Below are 16,598 nucleotides of genomic sequence, written 5' to 3' on the forward strand. Positions count from 1 at the left end.
CGGAACCCAAACACTTTGGTTTCCCGGAAGCTGCCCGCCGAGTCAGTGGAGGAACTCAGGCGGATCGCTGGTTGGCATCGTTTATGGTTAGAACTAGGGCGGTATCTGATCGCCTTCGAACCTCTAACTTTCGTTCTTGATTAATGAAAACATTCTTGGCAAATGCTTTCGCAGTAGTTCGTCTTGCGACGGTCCAAGAATTTCACCTCTAGCGTCGCAATACGAATGCCCCCGTCTGTCCCTCTTAATCATTACCTCGTGTTCCGAAAACCAACAAAATAGAACCGAGGTCCTATTCCATTATTCCATGCACCATTATTCTGGCGTTACACCTGCTTTAAGCACTCTAATTTTTTCAAAGTAAACGTGCCGGTCACCCAAGACACTCGGTGAAGAGAATCAAGGAAAACCGGCGAGATTGTTCAGGCCGGGCAGTAACCACCGGGCGGTGGACCACCCGTCTGGAACTGAGATCCAACTACGAGCTTTTTAACCGCAACAACTTTAATATACACTATTGGAGCTGGAATTACCGCGGCTGCTGGCACCAGACTTGCCCTCCAATAGATCCTCGTTAAAGGATTTAGAGTGTACTCATTCCAATTACGAGGCCTCAATAGAGTCCCGTATTGTTATTTTTCATCACTACCTCCCCATGCCGGGAGTGGGTAATTTGCGCGCCTGCTGCCTTCCTTGGATGTGGTAGCCGTTTCTCAGGCTCCCTCTCCGGAATCGAACCCTGATTCCCCGTTACCCGTTACGACCATGGTAGGCGCATAACCTACCATCGACAGTTGATAAGGCAGACACTTGAAAGATGCGTCGCCGGTACGAGACCGTGCGATCTGCTCAAAGTTATCCAGAGTCACCAGGAGTTTCGGACCGAAGCCCGATTGGTCTTGGTCTAATAAAAGCGCTCGTCCCCGAAGGTCGGAGCTCTGCTGCATGTATTAGCTCTAGAATTACCACAGTTATCCAAGTAAAAAAGTAATCTAAGGAACCATAACTGATTTAATGAGCCATTCGCGGTTTCACTTTGCTTAGGCATGTACTTAGACATGCATGGCTTAATCTTTGAGACAAGCATATGACTACTGGCAGGATCAACCAGGTAGCATTCGATAACGTTCGAATGCAACGAACGCGGCCAGCCTCGCCACCGCCGCGTTCGCTTCTCAGAGTTTCGACTGCGTCGCAGTCGGGGTGCTCCGACTCGCGGAGCACCGCGGTACTCTCGGTACCGATTCGTTTAGACCTCGTTCTGAGGAGCAGTTCGCCTCGACCCCATCCCGTGCGTCGCACGGACTTCGGCTTCGACTTCGTTAGAAATCTGGGCGCTCGGTCGCAGAGGCAGCAAACTCGTTGGTTAGAAATGCATCTCCGGAAGCCGCTTGATCAAACGAATTCACGTGCAGAGCGCTGCGACGGGAGTTGGGCGTTGTAGATCAACGGACCATACCTGGGAAACGTTACGGAGAGGCTGGAGGAGACCACGTGTCCACGTGACCGTCACGACACTGCAACGCACCGTTATCGGCATTCGTTCTCTTACTACTGCCACCATCATCGCTACTACCACCACCACCAGTTTTCGTTTGGAATTCGTATTAGAATTCTTTTTTCATTTGTTTTTTCTCGTTACTATTTCACTATTTATTTATTTATTAGGGCGCAATCCTTACTGCACTTACTGGAGGCTCGCCTTACGGCTCATCACCGCCTGTGCTTGCTTGCCGGGTGCGGACTCCTGCCGTGGGTCGCTCCGTCGACGAGACTTTCTTTAGTCTTTAATCTCCTCCGTCCTGCAAGAGGACCTCTCCTCATAGTATAGAACTGCGAAAGGCTTTAGCCTCATTGCTCCATTTCAGGAGAAAACAGTCCAATGGTAACAGTATATGAAGAGGCGGATCTGTCGCACATCGCGAATAACCATTCGTTAAAGTCTAAAACTAGTACGGCAATGAAAACGAGAATGTCGCGTTGGTGTTTTCCTCCTATTCCATATACTTATCTGTCAATCAACTAAACATTGCCAAATTTTTAAGTGCTATTGCTGCGATACGCAGCAATAGCACTTCGAAATGGCACCGAGTTCGTGCACCTATGCCGAAGCACGCCAGCAGTCGGACGGCATCGGCAAGTGCACCGAGGAGGGATCGTGAGCCTCGAGGAAGCCGGAAAGTTAAAGAAAAAACCCCGTCGCACAGGACGGGAACGTATACACGTAGGTTCGCGACACCCTTTAGGGTCATCATCCAGACCATCTAAATCTTACTCTTCTTATGTTAACATTATTATGATTGCTCTCTGCATAATATTATTTAAGTTTATTATTATCATCATATATTCACCTTTTTATTTTATATATATACATATTTATTTATTTATTTATTTAATTACTAAAGATACGAAGATATATTATATTCTTAAAACATCCTCATCCAAAGGAAGCTAAACATTGCGATTTTTTGCGTAAATGATGTACAAATCAACGTTACTTGTAAATAAAAGTTAACGACTTCATTTTACTTGCCATGATATGTCTTACGTGTATGTATGTATAAAGCAATTAATAATAACGGGAAGAAAGGCCACTACCCAGACCCACTTCGACCTCTCTTTAGGTGTCATCAGTGGGATCAGGACACATGATATCTACAAGGGTTGAACCAATGCAAGATGTTTGAATAGTCTTCCTATACTGCGATTGCCATCATCTGGTTCTATAGGATGAGGGATTCCTAAAAGAGAAATTTCAGGATGTATGATTGAAGTCATCGGAGTTCTTGTTTTTGAGTATATTAATAAGCGATTCTTGCTCGGCCAAATTTAGCATAGCAGAGTTAGTGACACGGTCCTTCCAACTGCATCCCAGGATTAATCTGTGTCATGAAGTTCCAAAGGAGTTAATATATATATATTACAAAAAGGATAAAATATATATATATATATATATATATATATATATACTTTGCTTAATGATACACGCACAAAATATATATCTATATATTATTGTTCTTGTTGTTCTAAAATGTTGCGTAGAAAATAATATTCTTCTTGAGTACATGATAACACACTTATGATAACCCATATTATAAACATATAACTTCCCCCACATATATTATATGACACACACACACCAACGCCACACACAATGCCACAATCAAAGGCACATAATCCACCACACACACAAACCGCCACGAACACACAGGCATAAACCAGTACACACTCACATAATCACAAACACACCGCCACAAACACGCTGAGAGAAAACGCCACCACAAAACCACAAAAAGTTACATAGAAAATAATATTCCTCTTGAGTACATGATATCACACTCAAGATAACCCATATTATACACATATCAATTCCCCCACATATATTATATGACACACACACACACACGCCACACACAATGCCACAATCAAAGGCAGATAATCCACCACACACACAAACCGCCACGAACACACAGGAATAAACCAGTACACACTCACATAATCACAAACACACCGCCACAAACACGCTGAGAGAAAACGCCACCACAAAACCACAAAAAGTTACATAGAAAATAATATTCTTCTTGAGTACATGATAACACACTCAAGATAACCCATATTATACACATATCAATTCCTCCACATATATTATATGACAGACACACACCAACGCCACACACAATGCCACAATCAAAGGCACATAATCCACCACACACACAAACCGCCACAAACACACACGCATACAACTAGCGATGGGACTCATCGAATTATCACGGAAGCATACACAAAAATATCTCCTGCCGTCATCGGCCAAATGCCGAGCAATGCTTTAGTAAAGAAGTATATTCGAAGAACCCGAAATCAAGCAGGACAGGCACCACCAAATCCAAATTCGTTAAGTAATTTGATTATTCCGCCTAAATATAAAATCACCTATGGAAACGAAGAATTCCTTTTGCATGACAACAGCGATGGCCGGAACAGATTGCTGATATTTTCTACTAAACGAAATCTACAGTTATTGTAGAGTACGCAACATGGTGTACAGATGACACTTTTAAAACTTGCGCAGCTGTACACAATTCATGGCATTAAAAACGATAACGTGATTCCTGCTGATTCCGAATTTGCAATAAAAATGTGCATGATATCGGCAATTGCTTTTGTGCCATCTACAAGTGTTGTACGTGCTTTTGAAGTGTTATGTGAAAATAATGACTATCCTGCTGAAGGTCAGTCTATCCTGCACTACGTAGAATACACCTGGATTGGCAAACCTGATCGTCGATCACTTCGTCGTCCACCTCGCTTTCCCCATGCCTTTTGGAATTGTTACTATGCTGCTCTGGAAGGGTTACCAAAGACAAACAACTCGTGCGAAGGATGGCATCGTGCGTTCAGCGACCTAATTGGTGCTTCTCATCCGACAATATGGAAGTTTCTAAAAATTTCGAAGGATGAGCAACATTTCAATGTGGAGAAAATAGAGGAATGTATAGCTGGCACCCAACCTCCTCCTGGTAAGAAACGCTATCGAGATACTGCAAGGACTTCAGCTCATCGTTAGTGATTATGAAAATTGAAACGCTAGATTACTTAAGAGGAGTTGCCCATAATTTTTTTATTTTGAAATCTTTGTGGCTATGCATTCATCTTTTTTTGTTTCATTTTTTTCCATACTGCTCAATTTTGAATAGTATAAAATAAAAAGTGTTCCTTTTCATGATCATCAAAACAGTCCTTTTCAGGACTACAAATATTGATAGAGAGATGCCTGATTGTATTGATTCCAGTTCCTCTTGAAGATAAATGTTTAACTTGTTTTAATAACAACAGAATAATAATTGCTCCTTCGAAGTGGCTAGTAGTACAATTTTGAAGGAATAAAATAATAACAGAACATCACGACATCCATGCCTTCTAGGTGCACAACACTTGTTTTAACGTGTTTTAGCGGGTAACAAACAGTTCAAATAATTTTAATTTTCACTAATAGATTTCATGTTATCATTTCACGTATGGTGTTCTAATAGATTTCATCCATCGTTTACGTGTATACTTTTACCCGCAAAATATGTATCGATTATTACAACTGCTGATTGTTGTCAGAAATCTGACAACAATCTGCAGTTAGTTGGATATAACTATTCTCCCTAAATATTCTTAAATATGGTGCTCTTTGTCCCTCGTAAATGTTTAAATTAAAAAAAAATGTTTCACATATATCTGCGATGAATTTTCCTCCGCAATGAATTTCTCCGCGATAAATTTCCCTCCTCGATGAACTGTCCGGACACGGATTATTCATAATACATTCTCCATAATTACATTTTTCAAACACATTTTGCATCTTTTTACACAAATTGTTTTCAAAGAATGAATATAACATATCCATGAAATATGAGTAGAAATAATTAGTGACATTGGTGAAAATATAACAGGTGTAATATTTCCAAACAAAGAGTACAGACTGATTACAAAAAACGTCATTTTATATAGTTTTCTTAAGAAAATGTGAGAAAGTAAAAAATGACTAAAATGAAGTAGGTGTTAAAATTTCTTATCAAGTAAAATGAATTACTAATTAAAGAATTGAAATATAGGACGTGAATTCAATTATTTAATAATTTTATTACAGTGAGGAATAAATTGAGTTTTAAAGTATTATGTTTGAGGTATTTTGTTGTTTTGTTTTGATGTATTGTATTGTTTATGAGCATTTCAGAGTATACAAATGAAAGATGAATCTTAATAAGCATTTTTATTTTATTTTTATTTTATTTATTTATTTATGTATTTATTTATTTTTTTTTTTTGCCTTTGTTCTATAATATATCACATTATAGATATTTTGTAATATATCACATTATGGATGTATATGACGGGAAAGGTGGTAAGATATTTTACCACCTTTCCCGTCATATACATTTGAGTAGCAGTTAAAAATAATATCGGACACAACTGCTCTGACCATTCGAAAATAATGGTCAGAGTAGTAATGAATACACGCTGCGCTATTAGCGCGGTCGAATGAGATGTATGTCGAGTCCACCGTCGCATCCTAGAGAGAGAGAAAGATGCTGCAGTGTGGCCCTCCTCTTTCAGTCAGTACGTTCTGCATGAGACCATCAGCACGAGACCATCAGACCATCATGAAAATTAATACTGACGCGTGCTTATGAGACAGAAAAGTAATCCCTTCATTCTATGATTGCATATCAATGTCGAATCATATCGTGATTCTTTGTCTGATGTCAGCGAGCATCTACGACAGTTTGAAGCGCTCTAAATTCATGATAACACTCCGAACACACACACACACACACACACACACACACACACACACACACACACACACACACACACACACACACACACACACACACACACACACGCACACACACGGAGGAAGAGAGAAACAGAGAGACATAGGTGTGACCACATTCAAGAACGCCTCGATCGCTAATATGAAAGGTCCTTCATCATCGTTGTTTGCACTCCTGACCTAACTGCTAGCGACTCATCAAGATGAGCTAAAAAATATTCTATTGTGGATTTCTTGGAGTGCACTCAGTCGCATTTTACACACAGGACATTAAATTTTCTTGGAAAGCTAAGGTGTGTAAAATATCGAAACTTAATTTCGATTTATCACTATAGACAATTATACATTTGTAATCTTCTCGTTTTCACCAATATTTTGGAAACATCACTGACAATTCCATTCTATTAATATATCAATTATTATTTTTGAAGGAATCTATCTGGTTTCCTTTGTTTTTTCATTGAGTCTGGAGACCTTTCCTTGTGTGGTGCTTATTCCATTTTTAACTAATGTGTTCTCATGTAATCAGATCACTATTAGTGTATTTTCTAGATTGAGACATTGGTTAGTAGACTTGATGTGTCACAACATTCAAGATGATCACAACATTCAAGATGACTTGAAGACTTGTTGATCACAACATTCAAGAAGGATGTAATTGTAAGAGGTTCAAAAGAGCATTAGATAGCAACAACGGTTTGTTTGGAAAGATTTGTGTGATCTGAGTGTACGTTTGCCGGTCTCATAAAATCGCAGGGCTTTCCTCAGGAAGCTGCTTTGCTTTTATTCTTCAAACCCGCCGAAGAACATACGTGGTTATGATAGTGCAGTTATAATTTCATACTGCTTTCACAGCGTTAGTTGCTTTGATTTTGATTTTAATGTAACCCTAATGAAATTTGATTTTGTTTTCTTAATATGATTGTATAATACAAAATTCTCTATTATCCAATCATATTTAAAAAAACAAGTGGCAAAAATTATAATTTTTACCACTCATGATGAGACCACTTTCCAGTTTGATGAAGGCACAGAGCGTCTGATTATACATTGCCTGCTTTGAGGATTGCGTATGTAATATGTTCATTTTCCATCCTCCATCGGATTCTAAAATGCAAGGTTATTGACATGTTAAAAGTGTCAACAAACTAAGTTATCTATCACCTTTTAGCATAAAGCCTCAAGCTATCATTTTGTACAAAAAATAATATAAAACATTCTTATTCTCGTTCTTCTAGGCTCTTCAAACAATAAAAAAGCATCAACCTATTATAAACACCTTCTTAATGTACTGTGTATTATCCACAAGCTTTCACAGACAGTGAAAATATAAAAAAAAAATCTCTTATTTCCAAAGATTAGTACTAATTTTCATCAATTTAAGTACAATTTATTTCATTTATTTTCTTCGCTGCATAAAGTTTTAAATTCGTACACTGTACTTGTTGGATATTGGAATTCCTAATGGCTGGCTGTTGCAATGAATAATGTAAATGAAGCTTTCTCTTCTTGTTATTGATTTTTTAAGTAAATCTTTTTTTTTCTTTTTCTTTTTTTTGCTATTTTCAGATGTCGCTAAATTAACCGTAAGCAGAGATTCTGGGAATTATAGAAGTGGTTCTTTATCGCCAAGCGCTCCTTTAGAAGTCGGGTATCGGCAACTCAATTACTGCTGTTCATGTAATTGAATTAATGTATGCGGTTCTTTCGCTTTTTGTACATGTTTTTGTTTTTCTTTAGAGGAAACAGGCAGGGAGAAAATGAGAAAACTTTGATAAAATATTCTAATTATTTAAGAAGGAGAATATATTTAATCTGTACTTTCTGATATGGCAAAAAAGTGAACGTATACTATCTTCTTTGAAATGTACTGGATATTGAATTCAGTCGCACAGACGCTCATGCATCATAGACTGTAGCTGCCTATGCCAAATTATGGTGTGGAACAACACAATAATTTGGAAAAGGCGAATTAAGGCAAATCGAACGATGGAAAACTATTTTAGAGTGCGGACTTATTATCCACGAATTGAATAGTACTTTTTCATTGGAAAAATAACTCAGCAAGAGAAAAAACTGTGTTTACTAAATAAAAACGTGCTTTGTTCACCAAGTAGTTAGGGTATTATCAGTCAAAATCAGCATATTAGTGGTTCAAATCCCACTATTCGTATGGATATTTTACGAATGACAATATGACATGGATTTTTTCATCCGTCTGAAATCTCTCCACTGTGCTTTTTGGAGGCCTGAATTTGCTTGAAAAAGTTCCACGTCTTGTCTCTATAGCAGGATTTCTGCATTGTTCAAAACGTCTGCTTTGCGTACGATACTACAGGCCGACAATACTTATTGGTTTTGTTGTTATGTTCCATCGAGTCGGTTTTGACTCCTGGTGATTCTATGAACATATATTCTCTATTCAGATCTGTATGGAGGCCATATTATTCAGAATTTCCAAGCGCATTCCAGTTGCTTCTTTAACTGCATCCACCTATATAATTCTTGGACTTACTTTTCTCCTGCTTCCATCAACTTTAGCAAGCAACATCTTCTCCAGACTGTCATTTGCTCGCATAATATGTCCGAAGTATGACAATTTGTGCTTGATGATCGTAGCTTCGAGGGAGCAATCTGGCTTTATTCTCTCTATCATTCATTTATTGGTTTGTTTTACAGTCCATGGTATTCTTAGTAAGCGTCTCTAAACCCATAATTCAAATGCATCTATCTTCCTTCTTTCACTCTTTCTCAGGGTTTACTTTCACATCCATACAGTAACATAGGGAATACCATTGCTTTCATGATTATGATTTTTGTTGCGAGGCTAATATCTTTATCTTTAAAGATCTTGCTTAAATTTGTCATTGCTTTCTTTCTTAGTAATGATCCTTCTACTTTCTTCAGTACAATAACCATCTTTAACAATTCGGGATCCTAGGAGCACAAAATTGTTAACTGCTTCCATTTTCTCCTCACCTACTTCAAAATCATTAAGTTCACGTTGCCATAACTTTTGTCTTTTTGAGGTTACGTTTAAGACCATATTTAGCACTTTCTTATTTAACTTTCATAATAAGTTCCTCCAAATCGTCTTTGCATTCTGCTAGCAAGGTGTTATCATTTGCATACCTCAAATTATTAATATTTCTTCCCCCAATTTTAATTCCAACTGAAGACCCTCCACCCCTGTCATTCTTAAAATGTATTCGCTGTGCAAGTTAAACAGGTACGGAGATGAAATACATCCTTGTCTCACCCCTTTACCTGCTGTGAAATATTCATTTTCTCAAGATCTTTTCGGACAGTAGCTTCTTGTTCATAATAAAGATTCCTCAGAAGGATAATGAAATGCTCTGGTTCTCACATTGTTCTTATCACATTCCACAGTTTCACATGATCTGCAGAGTCAAAAGCCTTGCTATAGTCAAGGAAACAAAGACAGACATTCTTTTGATATTCCAGTGCTCTTCCTATTATCCATCTCACATTGGCGATTTGATCTTTTGTTTCTCTGCCTTTTCGAAATCCTTCCTGTTCATCTGGCATTTCTCTCTTCATGAATGGTTCCAGTCTTTTAAGAATGATCTTAAGTAAGACTTTACTTGCATGAGAAATCAATGCTATAGTTCTGTAATTTTCGCACTCCCTTGTATCGCCTTTCTTCCTTAAATAAACTGATTTTCTCCATTCCCTAGGCCATGTAGTTGTGATCCAAATTCGCTGACATAGAGCTGATAAAATTTTAACTGCCTCTTTTCCCAGGGCTTTGAGCAGCTCAATAGGTATTCCATCTCCTCCCGGTGCTTTCGTGTTGGATAGCTGTTGCAGTTCTCACCTCACTTCACTCTCCAGTGGTACTGACTCCTGTGTATAATCCTGCTCTTGAAATTTCTCAGTAATTTTGGAGTCCTTTCTGTAAAGAGCTTCTGTATACTCTTTCCATCTTCTTTGATGTCAGCATCTTGTGTAAGATATCCTTTGTGTTTACTTTTCAATATTGGCTCCTTGACACTAAAATTCCCTGTTAGTTCTCTGATCTTTTTGAAAAGATCTCTTATTTTTCCTTTCTTGTTTTGTCTCCTATTAAAAAGTATTTTTCATTGTCTCTTCTGGTTGAATTTGAATGCAGAGTTGAAACTCTGCATTCAAATGCAGTACTTCCTGCAAATTTCCTGTGGCCTTCATTTTCCTCCTTTCGTGAGCAGTTTTGATGGCATCTTCTGACAGCCATTTAAACTTCTTCTTACAAACTGTTGGAATATTCTTCTTTTCTTCTGTTTTAATTATATCTTTAATCTCTTCCCATAGTTCATCTGGTCCTCTTTCACACAAATTTAGTGTGTTAAATCTGTTCTCTATCTATAATAATATTGTATTCAGCTGGTATGTTTCCAAGATCATATCTGATCGACAATTGTGTTGTTTTCAGTTTCCGTAATTTTCACATGTATTCTAGCCACTAATAACTCATGGTCCGCTCCACAGTCTGCTCCTGGAAAAGTCTTGACAGACTGAATTGCACTTCTCCATCTTGTTTGTCCAAGTATATAGTCAATTTGATTTCTGTATTGTCCATCAGGTGATATCCATGTGTACAATATTCTTTTGTGCTGTTTAAAGCAGGTGTTAGAACAAAGAATTCTCTGCACAAAACTCAACTAGCCTCTTCCCTGAAGTGTTACGAATACCTAAACCAAAACGACCTGTTATTCTTGTTTCTCATTCTCTCCCACTTTTGCATTCCAATCTCCGATAAGTAGCCATAAATCTGGCTTTGTTGCATCTATCACTTCTTGCAACTTGTCACAAAATTCTACAATGTCTTCTTTTGGTTTCTTGTGCCTCTGTAGTGGGTGCATAAACCTGAATGATGGTCATATTCATTGGATGTAGAAAGATACTCCATTTTTACGACTTGTCTCATTTCCTGAGTAATAAACTATATAATACACTTATTGGTACATGAAATATATTCTCTAAAAAAATGTCACTGGTTGAGTGATTAGCAATTGTTCCATCTTTATAAAATATAATTTAAAAACATAAAAACATAAAACTACCTCCTTCTCTATAATTTCCGTTTCTCACACTATAAAAATACTGATCAAATAATTTTTAATGAAACAATAATTAGAAAGGTAAAGAATATTTGTCCCGAGGAGCAAGCCACAATAGACGCCTCAACATTATTCATTTTGATGTTTTGCACGACTGGCACCTTGCGACAAATAATTCTATACCTTTATAAAGGATGTTTTTTCCAAACAAAGCTTTGGTTTTGCACTTTTTTTATTTGGTGACTCGAAAAATTCCCATTCCTAGAATAAAACTACAGTTCCCATTGACATTCCAAACTGCATGAGTTATTAGTCTGTGTATCGATTTGTGGTCTTTTTCTTTATTGTTATAAGACAAAGTGTATTATTTCATTATCTCTTTAACATTTTAGAAGCATTTCCACCGCAACGTCTACAAAAAGATCAACTCTTTAATTGAAAGACCGGGACTTCCAATGACATCCATAACCTCAATAACATTTAAAGGGCTTTTGTTGAAGACAAATTCAGCCAATCTTGTATGAAGCTAAAAACGTTTCCATCCCAAAATTTGGAACTCATCTCCACAAAGCAAGTAACTCTGTCAGATTAGTAAGTTGCCAAAAACAAATAAGTATATGTCTAATGAAATCATATTCCGATGATATTCTTCATGTATTGTAGTCTCTAAAGCAAAAAGAGGAAGTGATAGTAGTTTATTAAAACATCTGCGCTATTTCACGATTTCCAAGTACAGTGCCAGTCCGTAAATCTACTCCCCCCATCTCAGTAATATTCAAGAACTGATGCCTTTAACACGCACATGTTTAGTGCCTGAAGTAAATGTAACTTAACAGGATCGGAAATTTTGTGCTTTTATAAACATAAATCGAGTAAGAGGGTTTACTCACACGTCTATCGGAAGTCGGACAAAAGAAACAACGTGAACATTATTGTTGTGTATTTGGTTGTGTATACACTGAATCAAAGCCAGTGAAGATGCAGCTGTATGTTAAGAGGGACTCAACACTAGATTTCGTAAATGCTTCACATTCAGTGCAGCAAATTTTCTTTAGATTTGGGCTATTAATCTAATAATCGGAAATTGCTACAGAGTGCGTGGGAGATCATTAGAACAGACCTTTATACAGTATATAAGAAATACCTTTATATATATTTATACAACCATGACTAGAAATTTTTGTGAAAAAATTAAAGTAATGTTGCATGTAGTGCCTACGGTTTAATAAATAATTTCTACATGGAGAACATTTATCGAAAAACATCATTACTATATTTATGCAATATTTTAGATCAAAACATAATCTCACTGTTTACAGTCTTCGTCATCCCCAGTTAGAGAATAGCTGATTAAAAATTCTTTAGTTTTGCTTATAAGAGTTATTTTTTCGTACCACGAGTAGTTCAAATAATTATTTTCCTGCAGAATTCCACTCGTAATACAATTAACAGGATTAATGTTGCCATCTTCAACATTTCCTTCTAATATTATTTGCGTGAACTGGTGTACTCTTATCGAGGATATTTTAATTAGCTTTCCGTTATGTATAGTTCAATATCTCACTGGAAATCTCAAAAGATATTTAACTGGAAAAGAAACGAAAATCTAGTATACTTCATTAATTAGCAGCTTTGTAGGTAATAACAAACAAACAGACACCAAAATCTAAATAAGAACAACGCGAGGCTTTGCATGTATTCATTATCCCTGAAAAATTGAATAGCTGCTCATTAAACCCTTGAATTGGACATGTTTCGAAACGTACATTGCTTTTCGTGATTTTGTTACTTGGTACATCATGAACAACAATTTTTTCCAAAGAGAGAATTTTTTCTAAAGGAATTCTTTTTCTAATGATAATGATTTGTAACGTTATACTGCAATTTTAATCCAGTAAATAGAAATACAAATGTATACAAATGAATTACAAATAAGAAACGAACTGCAAATATATGAGCTGGTTTAAAAAGTGTTAACTCGTATTGCACTATAAAGTTAGAAATCATTATCTTTAGAGTCAAAAGTCAAGTTTTAGAGCCAAATCAGGATGTGAATGAAGAAATTCAGCTTTATAAGAGGGAGAAAGAAAAAGGATGGAGTTTGTTTTCTTCCGATTGAGATGCTGTATAGGGAGAGAATATCATTCAAAGCCAATAAGTACAATAGAACACATATTTGCATACATTTTCACTGTTCTACTAGATAGTGTTGTGTTATTGAATATTTTGTTATACTTTTATTTAATGATTATTGTTGTGCATTTATTTCGTAAGCTGAAATCGTAATCTGCATTAATAGTGCAATAAAAAATAACGCAGTTTATTGTTGACCGTCGTCGTAACCGTACGACAAAAGTATATGTTAAATAAATTTAGGACAGAAATAAATTCAAAGTAAACTGTTGCCATTTCCTTAGGCAGGACGTAACAAGAAAACATGATTTCCCTTGAGATCAGTGAGGAATGTTCGAGATTTCACTTCGTATAACACAAGGGGACACGAATGGTTGTTTGTGAACTTGCGTGGTGAGAAGTATTAATCACGATGGTAGGAAATTAAGTCACGAGGGCTGTAGATATTCTCCTCTAATCCCTCCTAATTGGAACTTCCAGTGTTTAGGAAGTCAGATTTTTCCTGTTCGCGTCGTTTGGTGACAGAATCAAGCCGTTTTGTTGGAGTTCATTGGAGAAAGAAACAAGTGCAATTTGAATATATTCAAGTATCATTTGAATGTTAAAATGTTTGCATTTGAACCTATTCAAAATATTACAGACTCCATTTCTTTCGGATTTGTTTTCCAATACGCGTTAGCAGTTTCTTTCTGCGAAATATTTGCCTCTTTTGGTTGGCAAATTTGTAATTTTCCCAACTCCTTGAAAAGTGTGTATTACAAAACCATCACCTAAAAGGAAATTTAGTGAGGATTATTTAAGTATTTCTGTTAAGTTTAATAGTAAATAATAGAAAATAGAAACAGATTATTTAAAAAATGATTTGCTGACTGAAAGCGAGCGTTGTATTACGTTATTTAGTTAGTAAATTACACATCTTAAAAACGCGGATAAAAAACATTTCAAAATTGATGAAACACATACAAAACTAAATATTTTGAATTATTGATGATTTCCCACCTTTAACAAACGATTGAAGTTTTAATGAACTTTGCAGAAGCAAGGTGTTATTTCTGGCGTGTTCATTTAAATAAATATATTAAACAGAGAGCAAAACACAGCTTGTTGTTGTTGTATGTTATGACATCATTTAATTGTGAAATCGCTGCAGCGTATAACGTTTTCACGGACCGGGAGTATTATCGCATTAAACGGCATAATTCTCTCCGCGGGAGGGATATTTACATCGAGATATTATCAAAAAAAAAAAAACTATCTTTTAACAGTAACACATCTTTTCTAACTCAAATATTCTAAAAAAGAAATAAATAAATAAACACTATAAGCAAAAAATAAATAAATAAATAAATAAAACTAGAAGTGAAAGGAAGAAGTTGTCTACGTTATATTAAGTTATCGTCACTACAAAATCGCAATGGTGAAATGAAGAGAAACAAACGAGAAATGTTTGTATAGATTCCTAGTAAGTAGTGTGTTTTGTTATCAGGGTTTAATTCAGACCTTGGAAACTTTTCTTCCTCTCCGGCACAAAAAATAAAGAAAATATACACATAGTAAATTGAAAATGAACAAAATTAGCAACTACATTGAATTCAGAAGCTACATTTTTATTAATCAAAGTTCACACACTTTTCAGATGGAATTCGTGACTTTAAGATCTATACATGAGACCTTTCTACCAAGACTGTTCTAAGTAGGGAAGTGAATTTCATGTTTTTCAGATGATTTTGACTCTCATTTCTAATAGGGATTATTGCCTGCAAGGAAGACCCAAAGAGGATTGCTGAATAGAAAAAAAAAAAATGGTTACTATAATATCCATAACCATATAATGTTTAGTTCATTTGGATAATATATTTCGCAATGGCTCTGCATCATTTATTCTAGAACTGACTTTTAACTGATTACTAATTAAATATATGGATTATTTTTGTATTTCGCTAACATTTATTCTCAAAACACCACTTAAAATGATACCTATTTAGACAAAATCAGAAAACTTCCATGACATCACCTTATAATAACATAACATGACATAATCTTATTAGATATTCTGCATTTCTGGTATTTAATGATCAGAAGAACAGGAAATGAAGCACCATAAAAAAGCAGAAATTCAAGAAACTATAATACAATCGCGAATTCATGAACTCACTTGTGCATGGATATTGGGTCCAATCCGATTTCCAGCATGTCAAAAAGAATAAACTGCGGTAATGAAGACAAAAGGTAGTCCAACATAATACTGACGAAACTACAAACATCGTTTGTTCGTACGGAATTGTTTTTGTATAGGTTCGTGGTACCGTGTATTTAATTCACTGCTGGAATAAGGTGAGAGGTAGCTATTTAGCAACATGTTCGAATTGCTGCAACATTTGTAATTTCATGCAGATTATTACACAATTGCATCAATGCTCAGAACAATATATTAGAACAAGTAAATACTTTCAAATATATGGGATACGGATTATCATATGATGATCAAAAAGATATAAACATTAAAATATCTAAGTTTGATATCAATCTATCAAAACTGCATAATAAATAACATACTTAAGCTATCCCTGGTATAAAAACACACCAGAATCAGGTTGTATAACGTTCTGTCTGAACCAACTTTATTTTATAGAAGTGAAACATGGGCCATAAAAAAATGGAAAAAGATTCAAATAGCAGAAATAAATTTTTTCAGAAAAACAGCTAGATATACCAAGTGGGGCCATAATACAAATGAAGAAATGTTACATTTCCTGAATATTAAACCAATTAACTCTTATATAAGACAAAAACGGTTAGCGATTCTAATTCTAATGGATAATAGCAGATTGCCAAAATACTATACATATGTAAAATAAAAGGGGAAAAAAAAGAATTGGAAGACCAAGAAACCGATGGCATGATAAGGGAACAGGCCATTTGGCCTAAACTCCAAGGCAGAAAGAAGGAGCATCAATTTTCACATCAGCTTACCATTGTTTGTTGTTTTATGTATTAGAAAACTTGTAACATAAAATCACAGCTCTGAGTCACATATTAGTATGTACATTACTAGCAACCAAGATAGTTGAGAGCAAAATAAT

The 16,598-nt window shown here is 36.0% G+C and overlaps 1 long non-coding RNA gene and 1 other non-coding gene across 2 annotated transcripts in view; both read right to left on the reverse strand.

The window, feature by feature from the left end:
• The window catches only part of LOC150104331 (small subunit ribosomal RNA), a 1,808-nt gene extending 694 nt beyond the window's left edge, over positions 1-1,114 (reverse strand). Inside the window, exon 1 of the ribosomal RNA XR_016548753.1 lies at positions 1-1,114. This exon is cut by the window's left edge and continues 694 nt beyond it. This is a non-coding gene — a ribosomal RNA (small subunit ribosomal RNA).
• Positions 1,115-15,101: 13,987 nt separating this feature from the next.
• On the reverse strand, positions 15,102-15,788 carry LOC150104332 (uncharacterized). Its single transcript, XR_016548660.1, has 2 exons — positions 15,671-15,788; positions 15,102-15,298 (listed from the first exon to the last, which is right to left on the reverse strand). It is a non-coding gene; the product is annotated as an uncharacterized LOC150104332 (long non-coding RNA).
• Between the last annotated feature and the right edge of the window lie 810 nt (positions 15,789-16,598).

Source organism: Typopeltis vanoorti, chromosome 8 (genome assembly GCF_054136105.1).
Source record: "Typopeltis vanoorti isolate ZY-2024b chromosome 8, IOZ_Tvanoo_1.0, whole genome shotgun sequence".
Taxonomy (NCBI): domain Eukaryota; kingdom Metazoa; phylum Arthropoda; class Arachnida; order Uropygi; family Thelyphonidae; genus Typopeltis; species Typopeltis vanoorti.